Source organism: Pinus tabuliformis, chromosome 7 (assembly GCF_031772625.1).
Source record: "Pinus tabuliformis cultivar Carrire ecotype Pingquan chromosome 7, CPIR1, whole genome shotgun sequence".
Lineage (NCBI taxonomy): Eukaryota > Viridiplantae > Streptophyta > Pinopsida > Pinales > Pinaceae > Pinus > Pinus tabuliformis.
Genome location: NC_142293.1, coordinates 188,932,454 through 188,960,037, shown reverse-complemented (window position 1 = coordinate 188,960,037; position 27,584 = coordinate 188,932,454). Strand labels below are relative to the sequence as shown.

The 27,584-nt window shown below is 38.5% G+C and overlaps 1 protein-coding gene and 1 pseudogene across 2 annotated transcripts in view; one reads left to right on the top strand and one right to left on the bottom strand.

Moving 5' to 3' along the window:
• LOC149246492 (protein HASTY 1-like) overlaps nt 1–27,584 on the top strand; it is a 330,616-nt gene that overhangs the window by 300,665 nt on the left and 2,367 nt on the right. The gene's annotated exons all lie outside the window — the stretch shown is intronic.
• LOC149246493 (DEAD-box ATP-dependent RNA helicase 42-like) lies at nt 12–27,584 on the bottom strand (annotated as a pseudogene).

Genomic DNA, 27,584 nt, shown 5'->3' with positions numbered 1-27,584 from the left:
TCGTTCAACGGTCACGCTACATCGTTGACCTTGATCTTGCACAAAAGCATGTACTTCAAACTAAATATTGCACGCTGATCCTCGAGAGCATTAAAAGCCTCAAATGCCTCAAAGAAGTAGCTGAAACTCGTTTTATAATCCTTCTCCTCGGCATGAAGAATACCACTCTGAAGATCAATAGTCCCTTGTTGAGCAAGTGGAACGTATAAGGGGCGTAAAAGTGTCAGGAGACTCCTCAGCTCTTCCCCACTCTTCTTCTGTGTGAGAAGATCAGAAAGGTTGGAAATCGCCTGCTCCTTGACCCGGATAGCTTCAGAGGATGAAGAAGGGTTTTCAATTATCTGATGAAGGATAGAAATCGACTCTGCAAGGTCAGTATCCTTAATGTCCAATCCATGACTAAGAGACTCTGTTGTTGCAACACTAGTGGCTATTAACAAATTACAGACATTGCTTTTAAAGTCAAAAATTGTAGACTCCCAATCTGTCTAGTCCTTGGCCCCATGAAGAGAAAGACATGGATAGCCATGTTTAAGCAATTCCTTGAACAGAACGTCACATTTTTCCTGTGAATGTACAAGACTAAAATTTTTCCCTTTACATACCCCTCACCAAGAAGCTCCAAAAGTCTCAAGAATCTTTTCCCTTTGGGGCGAACCTCTATAGATTGCGTTATATCCTTATTAACAAGACAACGCCCACCAACTTGAATTTCCACTGGCTTATTCAATACTTTGCGAGCAAGAACCTCTACCTGCTTAGGAAATGTGGCAGAGAAGAGCACAGTTGGTCTGTCTGGTCTGGTATTTTGAACAATTCTAGTTATTTGAGGCCCAAAACCCATATCAAACATCCTATCAGTTTCATTGGTAGGTGACTTTGCGAAGATTTGATATCTTACCACCACTTGTACATAAGATATCAATCATTCTAACAGGTGTGCATACCACGATTTCAGTGCCTTTCTTCAAATCACTAATTTGTTGTGCTACTCCTGAACCTCCATAGACAGGGATGCAATTCAATCCTAAAATCTTAGCAAATTTCTTGATATTAGAGTGAATTTGTTGAACAAGCTCTCTCGGGGGAGATATAATCAAACCAATTAGTCCATCACTTGTAGCAAGAGGAGGCTGATCTTTAATATGCCTTAGCATAGGCAAAACAAATGCAAGAGCCTTACCCGAACCTGTTTTTGCTACACCGATACAATCTCTTCCACTCAAAATCACAGGAAGGGCCTGAGCTTGAATAGACATAGGCTTCTCGAAGCCTAATTTTTTGATGACTTCGAGACAATTACAAGTCAATCTAGTCTGGTTCGATGTCTTGACAGGCTTCGATATGTCTTTTCCACAAATCTTCAACTCAAGCTGCTTCTTGTAAAGCGCAACTGCCTCTGATGTCATCAGAGATATTTCTCTTACTTCCCGGTAAAAGACTTTCTTGAAAGGAGCATACTGCACCTTGGAGTGGTCCAGAATAGATAGTTTCACAACTTTAGTTTTCTTCACTCTCTTCATGAACTCGTCATCATTTTCATCATCCACTTGATCTTCATTGAAGTCTTCATCTTCTTCGTTATTCGTATCAGACCCCTCACCTAGTATAATTCTCCCGAGAGTGTTTTTGAAAAGTCCTCTTTCCTTTGGAGCCTACACCTTTGGATTCATTCTCAATTTCATTACTAGGCTTGGAATTTTCTGCTGTGCTATTCAAATTTTCCATGTCAGATACAACCAAAGTATTCATGAATGCATCCAGAGGATCAATTTCATCCTCAACATTGGCATCAGATTCATCAATCTTCATGGCCTCTCCATTTGCATATTTTCATCCTCCGATTCAACCATTACAACATTTCCATTTTCAAACCCAGGAACATCTCCATGTGCTTTCATAACAGCCAATACATCATAATCATCAGATTCTTCACCTTCAAGGGTCCATTTTTTTCTAGCTTTAGCCTCTGGTTCACCCTTATCCTCCCCTCTTTTCCTTCTCACTCTCTTCCTTCATTCGTTTCATCTCTTGCCAATCTGGTTCAAGCGGTGAATATGTATTATCGATTTTTGCATAAGTCTCCTTAAAACATGTTGTAGCTTCAGCACATGATTTTTCTAAATGCGAAAATACTTATTGAATTTTATTAAAATTCTCCATGGATTCAAAACGTGAATGTAATGATATATTGTGCGGAAAACTACATTCAAAGGCCCGCATGATTATATCGTGTGCCATGGCTCTGATACCACTGTAGCATAAAAACTATGGCTGAAGCAAGAAAACTGATAGCTTGTAGATTTTAATATAAAAATACACGCAGGTATTTAATAATGTAATTTATTATTATATATAAAATATATAAGATGATTTGAGTGTACAATGAGGACCTTGTTTTTATACCTTAGCAGGTGACCTTTCGTGAATGGGCATGTCTTTTAGACATGCCTTTTCACTTAATTTAATGACTATTTAACCTAAATAATATTTAATTATTTAATATTAATATTTATTTTATTTATCTAATTGTTATGAATTATATTCATAACATAATCTTTCTTGTTAGTAAGCATAAATCCTTTGGTTTGTTTCATTTAGACCTCTTCTTCCAATTCTCAATTCAGAAAGCTTGATTTTACGTCCATTTGATACACCTTGATCTTTCTCGAACATGCATAGGCTAAAGAACATCTTGATGGTCTCCATCTTGATGACAGGTGCAAATGTCTCTGCAAAATCTATTCCCTCAACCTGTGCATACCCTTTGCAGACTTATCTTTCCTTGTTTCCGGTGACCTGTCCATGCTCATTCAACTTGTCTTTGAAAACCCATTTTTTACCAATCACATTTTTATCCTTTGGTCATGGAACCAATTCCCATGTTTCATTCTTTTCAATTTGATCCAATTCTTCATTCATGGCTGCTATCCAACGTTCATCATGATTGTTTTCTTCAAAGTTTGCTAGGCTTATATGTGGATAAGAGTGCAAGGTGTGCTTGCTCTGGTATGTGTATCTGACGGTTTCTTCTAGTTCCTATGCCTTCATTAATGTCCCCAATGATTTGGTTTAAGGGATGGTTCTTTTGATACCATTTCTTGGGAGCCTTGGAAGGTGCTTGCTGATTATTTCGTGTCTCCTCCTCGTTGGCAGTGGTTTCTTCATTTGATTGTTCTACCTCTAGGGCTTTCTGGTTCTGCTTCTTTTGTCTCTTTTTCGCTTGAGGATGAGCTTACTTGTTCAACCTTTGGTCCACAAACTTCATCAACTGTTACATTCATGCTTTCAATTATCCGGTTGAATATCTGATTATAACATCTGTATGCTTTACCTTTGCGTGAGTATCCAAGAAAAATGGCTTCATCTACCTTAGAGTCAAATTTTCTAGTCTTCTGGTTTTCCCTTTTAGTGTAGCATTTGTTGATTTGGGGTAGCATCGGATGTGCTCTAGCCACGAAATTTGGTGGAGAGGTTGGGGCACATGATATCTCCAATACCCAAAAAGGGTTTGGGTAGATTCTAAACAGATAAAAAATAATTAATATTTTTAATGGAGTCCCTAAGTCTAAACTTAGGGAAAATAAAATATTAATGTGTATTAATATGAATCTGTGTTAGAGTGGTCCAAAAGACATGGATCAAGCAAGATCTAATCTTAGCCATTGATTAGGGACTTAGTCTCGGTCGTTGAGATGTCAACAGGAAAAGTATAAGAAGAGGCTTGAGGGTCACTTGGAGAGTACACCAAAGTGATCAATCATTCTGTTCTCTAGAGCGGGGTTTGCTAAGAGAGGTAGAATTAGTGATCGGGAGAGCAGCTGAGGGGCATTGAGTATAGAGAAACAGAGAAGGCAGAGAGTGTGCCGGCAGAGCAGTGCAACAGCCAAGGAGAGTGACGTAGAGCCAGCAAGGGCTCACGCAGGGCCATGCAGAGGCAGCCAAGTGCTGCGCAGAGCACCAGAGTGGCCAGCGTAGCTGACGTAGAGGCCCAGAAAGCTGACGCAAGGTCTCCTGGGGCTGATGCAGGCCAAGAAAGGTTGGCGCATGGTCAACGTGAGACAGAGAGGGGCTGACGGAGTCCAGATTGGGCAGATGTTGGGGTTGCAAAGCAGTTTTGTGTTGAGGAGTTGCCGGAAGGATTTTTTGGGGTTTTAGCCAAGAGATTTCTCTCAAATTGTGAGGTATACCTGCTAAGGAAATTCTCTGTTGGGTAGGCCAGTTTTGGCACCCATATTGTACTCAGATATTGCTTAATAAGAAAACCCTCAGATAGCTCAACCGATTTTCCTGCATTTGGCTTTTTTGGGGACATTGGTCCAAAAATAATGGTGTCATGTGGTGTGTTTGTTCTTGTTTATTTTAGTCGCTGATCTATAATATGTTGAGCATGCACTGGTGTTTATTTTCAATATTTACTTTGTAAATAACTTGTTAAAGAATAAATAACAAGTAGGTAGGAATAAATAAGAAAAAGTGCATGAAGGGTTTCTAACTAAGGAAAATTAGAAACTTCGACATGGTATCAGAGCGTGATTGCAGATCACAGGAGGACTAAAAGACATCAGCTGAGCGGAGCAATAACAGCAGAAAACAACTATCACGAGGTGACAGATGCTATTTCTAGCATCACAGAAGCCAAGAAGTGTGATGCAGAGCCAATCAAAGCCACGCAGAAAAAGTCGGGAGCTGTGTAGAGCCTCAAAGAGGCCAGCATTGCTGACGCAGAGGGCCAGAGGGCTGACGCAGAGGGCCAGAGGGTTGACGTAGACCCATGTAGGGTAACACAGAGCCAACGTGAGGTAGAGACGGGCTGACGCAGTTCACAGAGAGGCAGTTGCTGGGGTCTAGAAGGCTGCAGGAATATTGCAGAGTGGAGTTGGTAAGGTAATGTAGTCAAAACAATACTTGACAGAGCAGGGCTAGAGGAGTTGTTACCGAGGGTTTCTAGCCGAAGAACCTGGATCAGCAGTGCAGTTGCACAAGATGATCAGAGTAGGTGGCTTCTCGATAAGCAACACGAGGATTTCCAGGAGGGAAATCAGGACTCAGAGGGAGTCCAAAAGAAAACTTCCAGATGGGAAGTTGGGATTCAGAGGAGTCGAAAAGAGAACTTCCAGGAGGGAAGTAGAGGAGCATCATGGCACTACATGGGGTAAGAGACCAGGATAGACTAGACGGAGCATCGAACTTTGCAGTTTGGAAGGCCAAAATCTTATCAGTGCTTGACAGGAGTTGTGTCAAGAACTTTGCCTTGAAGGTAATAGCTGTCCTAGTCGACCCCAATGATAATGACATGTACAAGGAGGCAATGGCGAGGGCCAAGTGCATCATCCTTGACGGGGTCAAGGACCATGTAGTTCCACACATTGCTGAGAAGGAAATGACATATGAGATGTGGGAGGTTGTTAAGAAATTGTACCTACATACTTCTGTGTAGAGAAGAATGCTACTTGAGAATCAATTAAGGTCGTATCAGGGGAAGAAGGGAGAAATGATTGACACCTTCCTCGGAGGACTGAATGAGATCCGAGATCAGTGGAATGCTATAGAGGCGACACCGCATCAGGAGCTGAGGGTGAGAACAACCTTGAATGCTGTCTCAGAAGAATGGGAAGCATTTGTCCAGAGTATACTGGGCAGAGGGACACTTCCACCTTGGGACGAGATGTGGGCAACTCTTTGCCAAGAAGAGATTAGAAGATAGTTGAAGATAGGTAGTAGCAGCAAAGCGATCAAGGTGAAGCAGGAGGAGGATGATGTGGTCCTAGCATTTGAGGGAAAGCAGGAGAAGCAGGAGAAGAAAGATCGCTCCAAGATCAAGTGCTTCGGCTGTGGGGAGATGGGTCATTATGCGACCCAGTGCCCAAGGAAGAAGAGTAAGGGAGAGTCTTTCGAGACTAAGGCAGTGCCAGCACAAGCAGAGAAGGAAGTTTTGACAGAAGATGACTGTGCCATGAGTTCACATGTGCTACTTGAGCAGAAGTGGGGAGACATCGAGCTGTAGTAAGGAGGACTACAGGCGATGAGAGGCAGGATCCTTGAGGTACCCAGCCTCTTGGATTAGACCTTGCTACGGGAGCCCCGACGAAGAGTAGTAGGATTGGCTGAGTGGGTAGAGACAGATGCAGATGGGCAGCAGAGAGAGCTCTAGTGTAGGAGTCTCGAGACAACGTAGAGCTAGCAGGCTGCAGCAGTGCGTTACACCAGTGCAGGCAGACACAACGAGGTGTGCAATGGTGCGAGATGCAGGGAGTTGTTGCAGTGGCGCAAAGGTTAGAGAGAGGGAGCAGAAGTCAGTGGCAGAGGGAGCTTGGACATCAGTGGGTGTTTCTAGCCGAACGGGGAAGTCAGTTGGGAGATCAGTTACTTACTTCTCAATAACTGAGTTGCAGTGTAGCAGTGGGCAACACGATGCAACATGATGAAAGGAGGTGCAGTGTGGATGCATTGCTGGGAAAAAGGACCAACAGTGGCGTGGATACAGAGGGAGTTGTTGTACAGATGCAGTAGTGGCAGTGGCAAAACCATGGGCAACAGTACAGGAGGCAGCAATGTAGAGGATGTTGGGCAGGAAGGCCTAGGATCAGCATAGGTACCGATGCCGAATGATCATAGTACTCAGTGAGGAGTATTGTTAGAGCACAATCCTCGCTAAGAGGGAGTGTTGATTTGGGGTAGCATCAGATGTGCTCTGGCCACAAAATTTGGTGGAGAGGTTGGGGCACATGAGATCTCCAATACCCAGAAAGGGTTTGGGTAGATTCTAAACAGATCAGGAGATATTAAAATAATTAATATTTTTAATGGAGTCCTTAAGTCTAAACTTAGGGAAAATAAAATATTAATGTGTATTAATATGAATCTGAATTAGAGTGGTCCAAAAGACATGGATCAAGCTAGATCTAATCTTAGCCGTTGATTAGGGACTTAATCTCAGCCGTTGAGATGTCAACAGGAAAAGCATAAGAGGAGGCTTGAAGGTCACTTGGAGAGTACATTAGAGTGATCAATCATTCTGCTCTCTAGAGTGGGGTTTGCTAAGAGAGGTAGAATCAGTGATCGGGAGAGCAGCTGAGGGGCATTGAGTATAGAGAAACAAAGAAGGTAGAGAGTGTGCTGGGAGAGCAGCGCAACAGCCAAGGAGAGTGATGCAGAGCCAACAAAGGCTCATGCAGGGCCACGTAGAGGCAGCCAAGTGCTGCGCATAGCACCAGAGGGGCCAGCGTAGCTGACGTAGAGGCCCAAAAAGTTGACGCATGGTCTCTTGGGGTTGACACAGGCCAGGAAAGGTTGATGTAGGGCCAGCGTGAGACAGAAAGGGGCTGATGCAGTCCAGATTGGCCAGACGTTGGGGTTGCGGAGCAATTTTGTGCTAAGGAGCTGCCGGAAGGATTTTCCAGGGTTTCAGCCAAGAGATTTCTCTCAAACTGTGAGGTATAGCTGCTAAGGAAATTCTCTGTTGGGTAGGCCAATTTAGGCACCTAGATTGTACTCTAATATTGCTTAATAAGAAAACCCTTAGATAGCTACATTGGTTTTCTTGCATTGGGTTTTTCTGGGGACATTGGTCCAAAAATAATGGTGTCATGTAGTGTGTTTGTTCTTGTTTCTTTTCGTTGCTGATCTCTAATATGTTGAGCATGCACTGGTGTTTATTTTCAGTATTTACTTTGTAAATAACTTGTTAAAGGAAAAATAACAAGTAGGTAAGGATAAATCAGAAAAAGTGGATGAAGGGTTTCTAACTATGCCAGAGCCAACTTTCATCTATGCTAGAGCCAACTTTTATCTTTTTTTTCCACGAAACAACCTTTGTTAATAGTCTCGTCCAAAGTGTATATATCATTTGGAGTCCTGGTTGCGGTTGCTACTAGCTTGCCGAATTTCTCTTTCCTTATTTCACATTTATTTGAATCAAAGAACAATGTGAGTTATTGATCACACATTTGACTTACGCTCAACAAACTATGATTCATGTTTTCTATGAGTAGCACATCCTTTGCTATATCATCCTTTCCTCCAAGCTTGACTGTGCCTCTTGCTATAACGTTTGTAGATTTATCATTCCCAAAAGATACTGTTCCATCCTTCCTTTTTTTGAAGATATGAATTTGTTTCTATCTCCAGTCATATGTGTTGAGCAACCACTATCAACATACAACACATTCTTCTTGCTTTCAACTTTTAGGGCAATTGCGCAACTCTCAATTTTTTTCTTCCAAACCTTTGGAGGAGCTTTTTGATTTTGCTGTGATTCCCTTGGAGAAGTTGTTAACCTACATTTGTTAGCCAAATATCCAAAGTTGTTGCATTTATGGCATTCCACTTTATTGCTTAGGTATCCAAACCTATTATAATTTTGCCTGTAATCCTCCCTAGAATATCTAGGATAATCATTCCTGGAGTTGCTTCTGTGCGTATCATAGTCCTGACTCCTGACAATTTACAGCTTTATGTCCAAAATTCCTCAAGAATAATCGACATCGAGAAATATGTTTTGATACCTGAGAGGGTAAGATCTTCTTCGTGGTACTAATTTGCAAGAGCCTTCTTTCAATATGTGCTGCTGATTTTGTGTCTCTTGAGCCATCTGTTCTACTGGAAAGCATTCTTCCTTCTTGATAGGCCCTTTAGTAATTTCTGCATAGTTTTTTTTCATCTTCCTTTTCTGTTGTTGATGAACTCAAGCCTTTTACAAAGGTTTCCCTGTAGCCCAAACCTGTCTTGTCATTGTATGGCCTTTGACTGCTGATGAGCTCATCCAATGCTCTGGAGTTGTTTGCAAAGTCCTACTGAACATTTCTTCTTTGTGCTTCCTTTCATAGAGAGACTATCTTTGCTTCTAAATCTTTCGTTTCCTTGTTTCTTTCTTCAAGTTCTCTTCTTAGGGAGTCTTCAATTTTTCCGGCTTCTTCCAACTGCACATTAAGGTTGATGACAATCTCTTTTGAATCTTCATTCGTCTTATTGAGGCTTCTTACATGTTTTTCTTACTTCATTTAGTTCGATTTCCATTGTTTTGACGTTTCCACTTTCAACCTTGAGATCCTTTATTGAGGCTTCTTACATGTTTTTTTACTTCATTTAGTTTGATTTCTAGTGTTTTGATGTTTCCACTTTCAACATTGAGATCCTTTATAACTCTGACCATCTCCTTTTGAAATTTGTCGACCTTGTCCATCTCTTCTTCATGATCTTCTTCTTCATCAGGAGCTTCCTTCTTGTTGTCCCTAGCCATGAATAATACTCTTCCTGTGGCATTTTGTACACCACTCTCACTTTCTTCATCAGAAGAGGAGCTATCTTCTTTTGAAGGAATCTTCTTAAAGCCCTTCCCTTGACCTTTGTTGAATCTTCTTTGGTTCTTCTTTTCTTTCCTGGTAGCTTCTTCTTCACCATCATGATTCTTATGAGGACATTTAGCAGCAAAGAGACCAATCTTACCACAATTGAAGTATTTTAAGGGAAGCTTACCATTGAATTTACCTGTTCCTCTTTTTAATTTTCTCTCAAAGTTAGCCACTTCTTCATCTAAGTATTTGTCATTACAACAACTGGAGGTTGGCTTTGATTTCTATTTGTTTTTCTCGGCCTTCTTGGATGCTGTGAAGGTTGCTTCTCTATTAGATGGATTTTCTTGTTCTGTTCTTATTTCATACGTTGTGAGTATTCCATACAACTCATCCATGCCGAGCTTTCCTAAATCATCTCTTTCTTCTAGCACAGAGACTTTAGCATCAAACCTCATTGAAGTGATCTTAGATCCTTTCAGACAACTACCTGGCTACCCACTGGTTCTCCCAATCCTTCTATGGCATTAACTACTGCATCAGTGAAGAGAAAATAAGTAGCAATGTTTTCATCTTCGTTCATTTTCAGCTACTCAAATTTACCTTGGTAGGTCTAGAATTTGACCTCCTTTACCTTCTTGTTCCCTTCATATATATTTCGAAGCTTGCCCAAAATTTCTTTTGTTGATACACAAATTTTGACAAACCATTCAGAATGACATTTTTAGCTTTACCATTGCTTTTGTAAAGCTTTTAGCTATTATCATCCGTAGTAGGGGTTGAAGCTTCTTGATACTTGGTCAACACAACTTTCCAAATATCAAATCCTTGTGCTTGAAGGTATGCCTTCATCCTTCCTTTGCAAAATGCATAGTTGTTCCCATTAAGTACTAGAACTCCCATCTTTTTCCACTCCATGATCTCCTTCCAGTGGTTAAACTGCTAGTGAAGGAACCTGCTATGATATCAATTGTTGGAACATTGAGAGGGGGGTGAATCAATATTTCTTATAAATTAGTAACTTATTAATCTTTTCAGAGCATTAACAACTTGTAAAGCATAAACACATCAAGAGAAAAATGCACAAGAAGTTTTCTAATAATTTTGCAAGTACTTAAAATGCTTCAACTTCAATTGAAAAGGGAAGCCCCAACTTACTAGTACTCTAGAAAAGCATTCAATTTTCCAACTCCAAGTAGAAGGACACTCCAACGCCTTAGTTTTATCGGTTGCTGCTAAAAGGATGCTCCAATACTCTTGCAAGCTCCAACTTGTCCTAGCACCACCCTACCACTCTAAAGTGTTTTCAGGCAACAACCTAAAGGTGACTTCAACCACCCACCTAACACCACCCAACCACCTTGTAAAATGAAAATAGACCAGACCAAGTATTGTAAGATCCCATAGCAGGGAAAATGACCCACTTACAAGATATTATGGGTTCCTGTTCCAGGGACAATGACCCACTTACAAGTCTTCAATGAAACCCTTATTGCCAATGACACCTTTACCCTTACCTCAAATGAAACCCTTACACAAATGACAAAACCTTTAATGCAAGATTCAAAGTGATGACCAAGTGGCTCTTTTTTCCGTAATTACAATGTTTTAAAACTAGGCCAGACCGAATTGGATTCGGCCTAGTTGACTGAGCCAAACCCTTGCTTAGGATGGCTAGGTAGAAAAACTGGGCCGACGGTCGGTCCATTACCAAACCGACCAAGCCAAACACTGATTTGAACGGTCGGTAACAAACCATCTGATTCGGCTAAACCCATCTTAAACGGGTTGAGCTAGTGTGTGGGGAAAAAGGCGGAAACTTGGACTTCAAACTTAATTTTTTTTGGTTTTTTTCTTAATGCCTCTACATCTCTCCCAAGCCTATAAAAGTGGCCCAACCCCATAAAGGTGACCCGACCCCCTCACATTTACTCACAGCTATCTCAATGCATTTGTGTGAGGAGTTAATGAAGAGTTGGAGTTGGTTTTTGGAGCAATAGTGACTAGTGATGTTTTGTTGTAGAGGCCATTTAGAGCCTCCTTGGTTATGTGTTTTTAGTCTGATCTTTATATATTACATGTATTTGATAGTGCACTGGGTGCCATTTTGATAAAATAGATACATTCATGAGCATACTTTGATCATATATTGTCTTCTCTCTGTACTACTATAGTCTAATGCTTTGAGTTTGGAAACATGAATGAAAGCCTTTAAAAATATGCTTTTTCATAAAAAAATATTTAATGTATTTTTTAAACAACCGAGTCATTGAAATCACAACTAGGCCGAGTTGATACCGAGTCAGAATTGACCCTCGGCCAGTTCTGAATCCGAGTCGGAGTTTTCAAACTATGTTGTAAAGTAATAATGACAATGAAGTGTTTGAAAAAATGTACCTTTTTGAAATAGTGAATACCAAGAATGATGAGACTCTATCCTTGCTAAGCAATAATAATAATGAAGAGATATTGCAGTATCATGATGAAGGCCTTTACTGCTATAGATGGCAATATAACAATATTTTGTTGCAAGATAATGAGACTACTCTTGATACTAATTGTTGCTTGGAAATACTGAGAGGGGTGAATCAATATTTATTTTCAATTTTTATATTTACCAGTTAAGATTCTTCGCAATTATAAACATAGAAATAAATAATAAGGATTTTATTATAAATAAATGAGGACACCAATTTTCATTTATAAAATTTGAGTACAATGATATTTGAGGTCACCAACCCTTTAATCTTCCAGGCTCCAACCTGTTGCCAAACACCAACTTGGACTTTTGTGAGGCTCCGACCTCTAGGGTTCCAACCCTATCCTTTTCTGATTTAGAGGCTCCAATCCCCAAGGCAACAACCCCTTAGTTTTTCGTAATAAAGATAGATAAGTCACAAATCTTGTTCTGCTCTTCACATGTCTATTTGCTTCAATGGAGTATAGCCATATCCGTCTCGTGGTGCTGCAGGACTTTCCCTTACACTGATGATTTGAGGCATCCTTCACATCTTCACACGATAGTTCTTCCACCAAGCTCCTTCACATAAAAGTCTACAAGACTGTCCATTTATCCGAGCCCTTCACAAATTCGAGACAAAGATAGGGAACTAGTTCGAGCTGCTAGAGAAACCTCCACAGGACTATTCTTTAGGTCAAGGTCTACACTTCTACCGAGCTACAAAAGATCCATTTCTTCGCAAGTTGGCTATAGCTCCAAGCCACTCACAGATGCCTGCTCCACTTGGTCTGACCCTTCCAAATGTAATTGTCCATAGTACAGGGCTTTACTAAAATTGAAATGTCCCACAGGTCCGAGCTCGTACTGCCTTATCTGCTTTATATATCTAGTAATCCTTCTCAGCATCTAAGTTTCATGACTTTCAAGTTCGCGAGTTGTGAATTGTATCTCCCTCTCTGTAATAGATGATCGAGATCAATCCTTGAAGTGAAGTATTTGACTTGTATATATACAAGTTTCGCCAATAACGAAAAGACACGTTCATTGGAGGAGAGGCCGACTTGTGCATGAGGTGGCACATTAAAAATATATCGGAAGGGGTCTTTTGATAATAGTGGACCAAATATGCCATAGTTTTATTTGAACGGAATCCACATTATAATAGATGTTGGGAGGCCCACATGCCACATCATCGCTTTAATCCCGCATATCGCAACTTCATGAATATCAGAAATTTTAAGTTGTGCACATACTCTAACCTCCGACGTAGCAAATGCGATATTTCAATAAACTCGCTTTGATACTCCAATTGGGTCCGCATCATACTTTGACCTCTGATGGATGCGATATTTTAATTAAATTGTTTTGATAGTCCTATCGGGTCCGTGACATATATCACAATCACAGGTTTCATCGTGACACGACTTTAAAACTTGCGATATGAAAGTTTAGATGTGCGGATGCAATATTACATTAAGGCGTGTTATGGTGGAGCAATCGGGTCTGCAACACATATCACAATCGGAGATCGGCGGATCTAATTAGAGGTATCATTCGAAAAGCTCCGATGAAGGGTGGATGTGATTTTATATTAAAGATGTTGTGATAATTAATCGGGTCCGCATATCGGCAGTTTAGATATCAAAGGTCCCATTCAAATCTGAGATCGGGGTTTTTGAGTGGTAACACATAAAAGGTGCCGAGATGATTTCTCCAATGTTCCTTCATTATCACTGTTCTTCGCTTTGTCTCTTTCTCTTAGGCATATGCGGTCTTCTTACGTATCTGCTTCTTACGATTTTTCACAAGTTTAGACTTAGGAACTCCATTAAAAATATTAATTATTTTCATATCTCCCAAACTGGGTACAATCTGTCCAAACCATTTCTGGGTCTTGGAGATCTCATGTGCCTTAGCCTCTCCACCAATTTTCATGGCTAGAGCACATCCGATGCTACCCAAAATCAACATGTGGGTATGTGGGAGCTAGTAGCAAAGGGTTTAGGAGCATTTTTGAGGTGATTTAAGAAACCGGTAAGTGCATTTTGCTTCCATCTTTTTTCCATTCTTGCTACAACAATTTGCTTGTCCATATTGTTTGCATGCTAGTGCATTTTTTTCTTTATTTTTTTACAGCATTCATGGCTTGGTCAAGGGAAACAGGGAAGGGGCAAAGAAAGGGGAAGTATGTCTCCATTGGTGAGGCCCCACCTATTCCAATTTCATTAGGGACTGCTAGCGCTTTCTCTGTTGGTGGTAGGGCTGCAACAACAACTACAAATGTTGAGGGCGGATTGAATTTAGAAAGACAACAAGCTCAAGAAAGTAAATATCCCTTGTGGAAGTATGTCACAAGAGATCAAGGGCCGGGCAACAAGTTAAAGGGAGGAGGCAATGTTGTTTGGACATGAAGCTATTGCAACAATCAATTCAAGAGCACTTATTTCCATGTGAAATCACATTTGTTGGGCTTACCAGGTTGTGGGATTGGAGCATGTGCAAATGTGTCTGTAGCTAAGAGGAAAGAAATTAAAAAATAAGTCAATGTTGGTGTGGCAAGGGTGACTGCATCATCTAAAAAAATAAGAATGAGGATCCCCTTCCATTCTTGAGGAAAAGCAACAACAAATTTCCATTTGAGAGTTTTGGTGGGGATGTAGGTCAAGCAACACAAAGAAATGTAGTGGCACTTGGTCCAATGGACAAGATATTTTAGAAAGAGAGATGGGAAGAGCTTGATATCACCATTGGCTTCTTTTTATATCTGAACTTCATATCATTTAATGTTGCACAATTACCTTTATTTATTGAGATGTGTCGAGCTCTAACTCAAGGGGCTCCATCAGGGTCTGTGCCCCCTGGGTTAGAGAAGTTTAGAACCACATTGTTGACTAAGGAAAAGAAAGAGGTGGATAAAATGCATGCTTGAGTCTATTAAATCAACATGGCCAACATTTGTGGTTAGTATTGTTTTTGATGGACAGACAGATTCAACACGCCACCCACTCATCAACTTCATGGTGTCTTCCTTGAATGGACCAATTTTCTTGAAATTAGTGGATGCACAATATATGGGTGAGTTGTTCATTAAAGTTATTGAAGATGTAGGTGTTGATTCTTGTGTGCAAATCATTACAGACAATGCACTTGTTTGCAAGGCCGCTAGCATCATTGTGGAAAATTATTGCTTCTGATGTGCCTTGGATTGGAAGTATTATTGATGCTGCATGACATATCCACAACTTTGTACAAAATCATACTAATGCCTTGACAATCTACAAGGAGTGCACCCATCTATCATTGTTGAAGATTGCAGATACATGGTTTGCCTCTGCATTCATTATGCTGAAGAGGTTGAGGGATGTCAAGATCGCTCCTCAGGCCATGGTTATTTCAGAGTTTTGGTATTTTTGGAGAAAGACAAATCAAGTAGCCTAAAAAAGAGTCAAGGACACAGTGTTAGATGATGCTTGGTAGAAGAGGGTAGATCTCACTATTAAGATATAGACCAACCCATCATAGGAAAGGTTTATGAGGGATGGGATTCCATGATTGAGTCCTTGAGGACCATTATTTTATAGAGTGAGTGCTTTGAGTATGACACATCATTGGAGGCCTTCTTCACCCCCATACAGGATATTCTTGTCAACATGTGGGACAAGAATTGCACACCTTTTCATTGTTTGGCTCACTCATTGAATCCAAAATACTACAGTCATGAGTCGTTGAATGGTGTACCTTCCCGCAAATTCCTCCTCACATGGATGGTGAAATTTCACAAGGGCGGAAGGATGTATTAAGGAAGATATTTCAGGATAGAGTATCTCTTGATGAGGTGGAGGATGCCTTCGCAGATTTTGCCACTGCCACTAGGTGATTTGTAGGCTATGATGTGTTTAGAGACGAGGGGACTAAGAAGCCCTATTCTTGGTAGGCAACTCATGGGGCAACATGCCCTCCTCTGTAATAGTTAGCCATGAGGCTCCTCTCTCAGGTTACTTCATCCTCTTGTTGCAAGAGGAATTGGAGCACATATGGGAATTTGTAGTGTGAAGAAGAGCAGGCTTGAGCAGTGTAGGGCAGAGACAATAGTGTATGTGCACACCATTCTTCGTCTTATTTACAGGTAGAGGGAGGTGTGGTTGAAGGGAAAGACATGTGGGATGTGTTTCCTGATGATATGTGTTTGGACAACAGTGTTGAGTTGGCATTGACCAACTTGGATCTTAATGACTTAGTGCTAGAGCTTGTCAATTTTGATGATGGTGATACTCTTGAGGGGTCATCGTCCAAACCAACATATCCAAAGATCACATTGGATACAGAGGAGGATGCAGAGGAGAGCAGTGGTGACCATGAAAGTGATGTTGATTTTGGCGATGTTGACTGATGAGCTACTTGTTGTTACTCAAATTGTACATAAGAATTGACAATGCTCAGGGCAAGGTCTGTCACTTTGATCTCAACCCTCCTTTTTTAAGGCGTCTCCCTACAACAGGCTAAGGGGGGTAGTCCCTAAGAATAAGATGATGGGTTCGGGAGACAAAACTAAATGGCCTAGCAACTTGGTTAAGGATGATTGACAAGTTTAATTATTTTAAGCACCAATTGATTAAGTATATGGAATTTTTTAATTAAAGACTAATGCCTTAGGAGTCAAATGACTTACACAATACGAATTAAAATCCAAGCTACCGATGAACAATCACTGCTAGGATGAGAAACTATCCTATATGAAATGCAACACTAAAACTAAGTGAGATGCAAGATCCTGGTTACTTTTAGTTAAATGCCTATTCTAGATGAAAACCCACAATTTAGCCATCTTGAAGCAAGTCTCACAATAAGGTTGTAGAAAGAAGCCGACAAGAAGCAGGCTAGGGCCTCATTAACGATACCTCCTATGAGGTTTTAACAACCTAGGTGCCTCTCTTCCTACAAGGGATGTCCACAAGAGCACTGCAAGGTCACCCATTTTAACCTTAGTGCAAGGATCAAGGGTCACAAGCCAAGAGAGGGGTTGTCCTATTTTTCTATCAACCAAGCTTATGCTTGGAGGTGAATTTATTAATGCACAACTAATCCTAGAATGCTATGCAAGATATGAGTGAATGCTTCAATGAAATTAATTAAATTAAGTAGTCCAACAAGACAAGTTATCGTAGATATTCAGTACGAGAGCAACTTAGATGAAGCACTTAACAAGTGGATTAACAGCTATCTCAAATGAAGCAAGATAGGAAAAAGAGATTACAATTAGCCAAAGATGGATTGGTCTTACTATCCCTTATGATCACTTAAAGAACAAGATTAGCTAATAATTCCAAGCGATTAACAATGCTTCAGGATATGATGCCCTATTCAAAATAAAGTGAAAAGATCTTCCAAAGGAACAAATTTTGAATTAATCCAATAATCAAATGCTCATCAATGATATTCAGCAATTTAGTAAATGACAAGATATGCTATAAGCTCAATGACATCCACCACAGTGATTATCCAAGACAATATTTCCAATGGTTAGCCAATTAATACCAATGTCAGATATATCATTTAAGCACTACAAAATCAGAAATCAGCGAAGTGATTATTTCTATAGAGATCGCTAACACTGATTTTTATGATGAGATTACTACTTTGAGAATAACCACTCTTATACAAGCAAACACTTTACTATTAGCTTAGGAGCACTTAGATATAAGCTCTTATGAGTGTCAAGCTTTAGAAAAATGATTTCTTACTGCTGCAACCTTGTATATCAGACTTTAATATGCTTATATCAGACCTTGAAATTTACATGATAGCCATGCATAAAACAACAAGATTGATAGATCAAATCCTTATAAGTGATTCCTGATGCTTTATATGAGTTATTAGCTTAATGTGGGGTTCTTTTAGGCTTGTATTATGATGATTATGCCACTGGTTTGTCGATATATCAGATCTGATATAAATTATGTAGTCGATCCAAATGAAAGATGAGGGTAGAAGAAGCAAACCCCAAGGCCTAATAACCAATGCTAAGTTTGGAGATGTGAAATAGATCAGTGTTGCACTAATCGCGATTAAATCGGAAGGTGAAATAGATCAGTGTTGCATTAATCATGATTAAATCGGAAAATCGCGATTTTTTCAAATCGGCGATATTATCGGCCGATTAAATTGCAATTTTTTTTCGGCGATTTTTATGAAAAAATCGCAGATTTTTTTTTTTTTTTTTTTTGTTATCAGGAGGAGGAGGTGACCCAAGCTACCTCTGTCACCAGTAGAGGATATGGTCTACCTCCTGTAGCTCCTAGTTCTTCAGCTTCTAGAGCACAACAGAGTCTACTGCTAACTCCATCGACATCTACATCTAGAGGGGCAAAGGAAATCAATAGTATTAGACTTTAGTTATTTGGTTCATTTCTTCGTATATGACATTATAACTCATGATATGAGATACATTATTATATTTTTTGCTGATATTTTGAGGCTGAGTTGGGAGTCATGAGTCAGGACTTACTATTTAGGACATGATTCACTGTTCTCTGTGGTGTGGCACTAGAAATGATATTAAACATCTTATATATTAGTTCTTTTATCATATTTATGTGTCAATGTATTTATTTTATGTTGTAGATGCTTTAAATATTAAAAAAAATGAAAAAATGATTTTTTTTTCGATCTTTATCGATTTTTTCCCGATTTTTACGGGTTTTTTCCAATTTTTTCCCTGCGCCAAGTAAATCCTGATAACGGTTAGTGCAACATTGAAGTAGATTACTTCTCAATACTTGCACTCACCAAATGTTAGCTCAAAACCAAAGATTAGACCTTTATGACTGCAATGAGGGTAAGAAGGCCTAAGAAGGCCAACGACTAGGGGAAGAGGCCAAATAAGCCCACGATCAAGAGTTACAAGCCCTCTTAGGGTTGCGGCTCACAAGAAAAATGCCCTAGAGGCATGCGACTACCCAAATAAAGGCCACAAGTGCTTGCGGCCTCCTCCCAAAAGGCCTTAAGGCCTGTGGCTAGGCTCTGATGGGTTGCTGCTAGGGTTATAAACCCCCCACAAGGGATGCGGCCCCCAAACGAAATCCCTTAGGGGATGCGGTTACGCTAAGAAGCCCCAAAAATTCCCACGACCACCCTATAAATGAACTCGCCCCCTGCAAGCACAAATTGAACTCAAAAAATCACTACAAAGGACCCAAAAGAGCTAGCAACTTCCTTCAGCTAGATGTTGAGTTGCTAGGAGTTGGAAAGGCTAGATCTTACCCTCTAGGGCCTAAATCAACCTTCTCCTCATGAATGAATGTCTCAAAAATTAATCTATGCTTCAAACCCTTGAGCTATCACTTGCATAAATGAAATAGAGAAGACCCAAGAACCCAATATATACAAAAAAAGTTCAAATTTAAAAATAAGAAATCCAAAATGGGTTAGAATTAAAATACAAGGGTGGAGAAATAATTTACATGTATTTACACTATTTACAAAAGTAAATTAGCCCTTAATAACATGTAAATTTCGTTTTAGTACAAGAGAGAGAGATTAGATTTTTTTGAGAAATTTTAAAATAAATGATGTATGTAATGAATCACCTTTGCAAACCCTCCTGCAAAGTACCTTGCAAAATGAAAGCTCAAAATCCAAACATGGTTGGTTCTTCTCCATATTTTGTGAACTTGGAGACCAAGGGCTAGCGTACCTGTAGATCTCTATTCAAACTTAAAAGATGAATTGTTAGATCATGAGGAATCTAGATCTATGGGTATAGATCTAAACCCAACACCTAAGGCAAGATACCTGTACTAATACATGTCCCGTCTTGCAGCAAATGAAATAACAATTTATAAAGAGCATATAATATAGAGCATGAAAAATTACTGGCACATACCATAGATCAATGGATAGAAGAACACCATGCATTTGAAACCCCAAAGTCTTTCTATAATGAGAAATACAATTCCAGTAGAGCAAGGCTCAGTACTTTTGGAAAATGTAACTAGGTTCGGTCTTCATTATTATACTTGAAGTCAAAATGTAATATATTTGTCAAAAGAAAGTGAAAAGAATTTTATTATTAAATTGACTTTACTTGTTAAAGCATGGGTTTCATGCTTAGGTCAATTATAGGTCAAGCCTCCATTGTAGGCTTTAGGTTATTGTCTAAAGTCAATGTTTAAATACTCCTTGATCCATCAAAGTCTCTTTACTTTCATCATCAGGTCAACTTCCTACAAATAATCTTGATTCTCATGTCAGCCTAACAGTGACACAACTCTTCATCAACACATGTCAAACTATTTTCATATGGCAATAACTATATATACAGGGATGAGGACTTCGCATTATGAACACAGGAATTCAGATAAGAATTACAAAGACAAGTTTTAGGTATCACTTAAGGAGTTTGGACAAGTAGACTCAGTTTAATGCTATGGTAGATATACTGCCGTGATAGTTTAGTGGATAAGTTTAAGATGAATTGTAGGGATGAATTCAGAAACGAGCTCGAATACCTCTTTGAAATGATGCGGATTACAGTGAAGACTTTCAGTGATATATCACAGTGAATGAATTCGGTGCTACCACACAATGAATGATTCGGTGCTGCCACAGTATGAAGAATTCGATGCTACCACAATATGAAGAATTCAGTGCTACCACAGTAAAGGTCTCAGTGCTTCCAAAGTGAGAAAGTCTCGATGCTAACACAATGGGAAATGCTATCTTAGTGAGCAATATGAAAAGATTGACGTGATGGATGGAGGTAGTCTTGAGTCTAGTTTGTGAGGGTCCTGGTCGTCTCATCTTTTGAATCTACTAAAGGAAGAATTTGTGATTGGGTTTTCCCCTCGAGGGGGGTTTTGCCCTGATAGCACGCCTATATCTTGTGTTCTCTTCTTTTGTTGCTTGGCATTAATCTTGATGATAAGAAAATATAATTAAGAAATCTAATACCAATAATGAAAACATCACAAGTTAATGCCATAATAAGGGAAATCGTTTTAACTGCCAACTCTATGGATTTTCCAACATGGTCTCAGAGCTATGGTCATGGTATTGCCTATACAATATTTGAGGAAGGTTATGTATTGAAGATCAACTTGAGAAGGAGGATATACCTCACTCCACAATAAATCTCAGTTCACTTTGGTAAATACAATCACTGTTTCAATACCACCACAGAGAAAAGTTTTCAATAATCTAAGGAACAACATCTCGGTGATATAACAAGTTTGGATCTTTTCTTGATTGGGTTCATAGCATTTTCAGTATTGTTATAGTCTCAACATTTTTGGAAATGGCTCAATCTCAACACTCTTCTTGAAGGCATAGTATGGACCCTTCGGTGAAGGCACAATAAAGATATAACCTCGCTATATATTTCAGAGATAAGCTCATATGATTTTCGGTGGATAAGCTCAAATGGTTTTCGATGGCATTACAGGTAAAAGCTCAGATGCTAACCACAGTTTGGTGCTACTTTAGACTCTGTATTACCACAGTTCAATGCCTTCACAAGTAACTATAATTTCGATATGTCACAAGATTCGGTACTACTTCAGTCTGACAGTGTGGGTGCCATTTTAGTTCGATGCAACTACAATGACATCAGTTCGGAGACTGTCACAACAACTTCGATATTACAATGATATCAGTTCGGTGATCCTACAAAAAGAAGACCCTAGTGATGCTACAGTGTGAGGGGTTCACTACAGTAAGGATTGTACTTAGTACAACTGCTTATAGAGGTCTATCAAGCTCAAGCACAATGTACCAACTCAAGAAAAATCAAGTAAGAATCTAACAAAACGCATTTGATACAAGCCAAAGAAGGTATGTACTATGTAGTCATACGGTACATTTATGAGCTTTTAGATTTCTACTAATGATCCTTGTTTATATCTAATCTAGGATTAAGAGTGTACTCTCTAGATAACATATTAGAACCTTAATCCTCTCCCTCCAGGATTTACATGTAATCTAGGATTCCAAGCAAAAGTCCTTGATTGAAAGAAATAATAACTTTTCATAGAATTCCATCCCCCATGGCTATGTAGGAAATCTAACTTGAAGAATGAAATCATGTTATTCGTATCACATGTTTTGCTTGAAAGTATGCATTACGAGTATAGAAGATCATGGCTTACACTTCCTACAAGGTTTGTCAATAAACATCTCCAGGTATGTCTTAGACTATAAAATTCTCTTTATCTTATTTTGAAATTTTGCATTACATGACTAACATTGTTATGTCTAGCCTTGAATCATAATGTTTCTTGTTCTGGGTGATTCGTCACTTGATAAATCTACACCTCCTCATATTCTTAATTGTTTTTATAGAACCCCAGACAGGTTCTCTGGAAAGCCCTAACCTAAGGGTATGCTAATATCAATGTTTGAAACACTAAAATTGCTTAGGGTTATTGGGAAATGCTATTTGAAATTTTTGTTAATGAGGTCTTGTTTGGGATTTCGGTATGATCATGAAATCCTAACTTGTTGGGGTTGAAATGGCGTTGTCTGAAATCCCTGAATCTTTGAAGTTTGAAATAGTATGTTTGCTTTGTTATGAAACCCTAGATCTTTAGGGTTTGGTTGGGTTTATAATCAAAACCCTTGTTATGTAGAGTCCTAGGAATGAAGCCCTAGGCATGTGTTCATTTGGTTGAAACCCTAGCATGGTCTAGGTCGGTATATGTCTAACATTTTTAATATTGCCTAACATATGATGTGCTAATGAATTCCTAGATATATGTGTTGACCTAAGTGTTAATGGTCATGAGTCCCAGGGTTTGGAAACAAGCCCTAGTCAAAGTTTGGTGGTCTAAGATGATGTTTTGAAAATATAGGGTCTTGCAGCTAACCCCTAGTAGTAGTTAAAATCTCTAAGTATGTGTAATATGACAACCTGGAATCTATGAAACTATATAGTGATTGTTGAGAATTTGTAGATTGAAATCTAGTGTTTACATCAAACTCTAGTAGATGATAGTCATGATATTGATTAAGCTGTGATTGGTTTTGATTGTTGAAGCTTATGTATGAAATCTAGGATATGTGTGAAATCTAAGTGAGGAGTCTAACATATAAATTCTAAAAGTTGTTAGATTCATTGACTTGATCTGTTTTTAGGGTTTTCTATATGAAGGAACTTGTCGTTGAAAGAATATTGGAACCTTAGCATAATGAATTTGAAATTTTGATGAGCTTTGAATGTGATTTACGGTTTAAACCTGGACAAGAAGTTGAAGTATAGTCTCTTGTTGATTATGTTTGTAAAGTCTAAATGCTTTCGTTCTTATAAGATTTTGATATGGCAATTTCAATTGTACTTGCTATCTAAGTTGTGCAGGGAAATCATGGATTGCGGTGCCTAAACTTCGTCATAGATGATGTTTTGAGATCTTCCATGTACCCGTTTGATTATATATGAATACCTCCCTAGTTAAGAGGGAGTGTTGGAAAATGTAACTAGGTTTGGTTTTCGTTATTATACTTGAAGTCAAAATGTAATATATTTGTCAAAATAAAGTGAAAATAATTTTATTATTAAATTGAATTGACTTATTAAAGCATGGGTTTCATGCTTGGGTCAATTATAAGTCAAGCCTCCATTGTAGGCTTTAGATTATTGTCTAAGTCAATGTTTAAAGACTCCTCCATCCATCAGAGTCTCCTTGTTGTCATTGTCAAGTTGGCTTCCTAGAAATAATCTCATGTCTGCCTAACTATAGTGACACAACTCTTCATCAACACATGTCAACCTATTTTCGTATGGCAACAACTATATATATAGGGATGAGGACTTCACATTATGAACACAAGAATTCGGATAGGAATTACAAAGATAAGTTTCGATATCACTTAAGAGTTTAGATAAGTAGAGTCAGTCTAATGCTATGGTAGATATATCGTAGTGATAGTATAGTGGATAAGTTTCGAATGAATTGTAGTGATGAATTTAGAAATAAGACATACCTCTTTGAAATGATGTGGATTACAGTGAAGCCTTTCAGTGGTATATCATAGTGAATGAATTCAGTGCTACCACAAAATGAATGATTGGGTGGTTCCACAACATGAAGAATTCGGTGCTACCACAGTATGAAGATTTCGGTGCTACCACAGTAAAGGTCTCAATGCTTCCAAAGTGAAAAGGTCTCGATGCTAACATAGTAGACAATATTATCTCAGTGAGCAATATGATAAGATTGATGTGATGGATGGAGGTAGTCGTGAGTCAAGTTTGTAAGGGTTTTGGTCGTCTCATCTTTTGAATCTACTAGAGGTAGGATTTGTGACTGGGTTTTCCCCTCGAGGGGGGTTTTGCCTTGGTAGTGTGACTATATCTTGTGTTCTCTTCTTTTGTTGCTTGGCATTAATCTTGATGATAAGAAAAGATAATTAAGAGCTCTAATACTAATAATGAAAACATCACAAGCTAATGTCATAAGGGAGATCGTTTTAATTGCCAACTCTATGGATTTTCCAACAAGTACATGTGTTACAGATTACATCATCCCAAGATGAAATGAGAAGCTTCATAGCTTCCCTGTAAAGAAAATGAGAGAAGAAAACCCCTCCAAGTGGAAATAACAACTAGTTGGCTTGATCCTCGTCAAAATAGTCTCATCCGTTGATCTTCCTTTGAAAATAACTTGATCTCCATTGTTGATTTTTTATTTTTATTTTTGAGGAAAAATCGAATTTCTCTTAAAACCCATTTTTTATTAATCCAAAGAAAACATTTTTGGACTAATATCCTTGAAAAATTCACTTTGACTTAACTACCAAAGTTGAAGGGGTCAAATTTCCTTAATAAAAACCATTTGTCCTCTGGTGGAGGACCTCTAAAAATGATTTCTATTTTGACTCACGAATTTTTGATTATTTTCCACTTGGAGAGAATTTAATTTCTCTCAAATTATTTTGACTCAAAATTAATTAATTTTCTTGTTAATTATTTCTTTTTATTTTTGTCAAAAGAATTAATTAGAAGACTCAAGAGGGGAATACAAATTTTTGAACACTCCAATTGTGTCTATAATAAAATAATTTAGCCATGGTCTCTAAATATGAGTAACCATGCATTAAATTATTCCTAAACACACTTTAGACCCGATAAACACTAGGACTCATGGAAGACCTTGCCAACGAATTCCACCTTAGCTTTGGGGTATATCTGGGAGAAAAACTCTACCGATTATGCGTGTTTACAAACACATAATTCAGGGAGGTTAAAAAAATCCCTAGGATGAAATCCTTTGACAAAAAATCATAGGCTTACCTAGGTGTTGTTACATTGCTTTATAGTCATACTAGAATCATTTACAATATAAAAGCAAAAATTGAGTTTACAATGATAAAATTGGACGCTGAAAGATGACATTGATCTTGAAAAATTTCGTTCACTATTTTGTACTTTGCTTCTTGCACTGTTGACAAAGTGCGGCCAACACTACCTACTACCTTGCAGTTGTTTTGTATTTTCAATTTCTATTTGCTATTGGCATTGCTAGTTAGGAGTCCTTCGGACTTAGTACCTATGTAACACATTTTGATTTTTATGACTTAATGAGAAAATTGCAATTTCTTGTCTTTCTCCTATTGCATCGTTGATGAATCTATCATGATTGTATTTGTATGCATAATGTTACAACTTACAAATTTACAATGTAGAATCTAGATCTATGTCTGAATTTGTATCATGAATGAGAATTTGTGTAATATGAAATCATTGAAATATCTATTTAGTATTATATATATATATATATATATATATATATATATATATATATATATATAATAATAATAATAATAATATAACATGTCTTACATGTCTTGTTCTAGGGGGTCTATGTGCCCCGTGTTGGACACTTGAATTTGCGTGTCTCATGTCCCCATGTCAGGTGACTTATCATGTCATTTTGATCAACAAAGGCGAGACATCTTCTGGTGCTGCTTGGGTTGACATCAATGACAACCACATTTTAACATCCCTTATTTAAGGTGAGGGAACAAAACCATGGTTAAAGCCCTTCCTTCTTCTAAGTCACCCAATAATCCATGCCAAAATGTCCAAACGAAAAAAACAAGCTTAAACACCCAATTGCATAATGAATAAGGTACCTTTTGGGTCATATTGCCCACTTTCTAACATATGCTCTTGAGAAATGGGAGAGGAAACATATGACTAATACAGGGGATGAAGATAAAGTGACACATCACATCAGCTACAAGGTCATTGTTAGGGGATGCTGGTTGTCGGCTGGAAGAAGATGAATAGGAGAAAAGCCCTCCTAGGGGTGCCCACTTTTGGTGGGTAACAATTAGCAAGTGAAAACCTAGGGTTTTACCCCTTAGTCCTTTAAAGGGTTTGATATCTCCATGATCAAAATCCCTAAACCTCCATCACCTAAGTACATAGAAGGCATTGATATCCATCTTGGTGATCGAAACATATAAAAATTAATCTTTTCCTCTCTTTCCTACAATTTTGGCCTTTAAGGCAAGCTATTAGGGTTTGAGTTTCTTGCCAAATTCAATTAGGGATTGGACAATGAGCTGATTTGAAGTCATTTCACCTTGCTTGGTCTAGCAATTTAACCAAAATAAGAAAATCTAAGGCTTGAATAACCCTAATTTTGCATTAAGGGTTCAACTTAAGGTCACTTGAAGGTTTTTTGCTCTGCTTGTTGATCATACCTTTCAAACCATTTCCTTCTTCTTATATGCCTAACTGTGCTAGTGTTGTGCCATATCTTGAAAACCCTAGGCTACAAGCTTTACTTTATAGGCCTCTTCATAGGTACGCTATCCCTTATCACAAAGAATTGAGCCTTGTTCCTAGTATGGGTACCATGATTAAGCTTATAAAAGTGTCACCTTGATCCTTTTGACCTAGAATACCATTTAGGTGACCTATACCTAGAAATTCCACTAAAGAGCAGGAGGTGGAGTGCTGAGGTGAGGTGACAGTGGCATCCATCTCATTGCTGTGTCTTAGTCTGACTTTTGTCTTGTGGGGCCTCTCACAAGACCTACTAGATTTTGAGGCAATAGGTAGAATAGCCAAGAGTTGGACTCGAATTGAGAAAGAATTGGGAAAATTTTGGCAATTATGAAATTATAGTACACATATTTTGACAAAAAAAATATATTTTCTTAGTGATATTCATCAAACTTTCAAAGCCATGCTCATACAATGCACAATATCAATGGATGTCCAAAATTTTGTGTATCAATGGGTATCTCATATATGATACAAGTCCAAAATTATAAAAAACCAGGGACTAGAAGCATCTGTTTATAACTTTATTATATGTTAATATCTATAAAGTTAACTGAATAATAAAAAAAATTTAGAAGCTTCTCCTATGCCTTGGGCTACTTGATCCACAAGATTCTTCGAGTCTCATGGAGGAAACAAGGAGCCTTCTTTGATAAAAGTAAATCTGAGTTAGGATGTATATTGTCTAGGTAGATTGCTGCACCAACCAAACCTGTCATCATCATGAAACATTGAAATGAGAACCTAAATCAGACAAATATTTCAAATTCAAAAGCCCAGATAAACTGAGAGAAGTCTCACATTTCTCATTTTGTATTTTTTTTTCTCTTTGGTAAAATATGCTTCTTATATATACAAAGAATTTGCATCAGCAGGAAAAATGAAGGGAAAACAATAGGTTACATACAGTGCACCTCATATCTTCTTCTTTGGAGCAACTAAAACAGCTAAGAAATCGGAATAAGATACCTGGTCTAACAATTTGTCCTCTTTCATCAGCAATACCCCTTTTGCCAGGAGTTGCATACATATCTTCTCTCGCCAT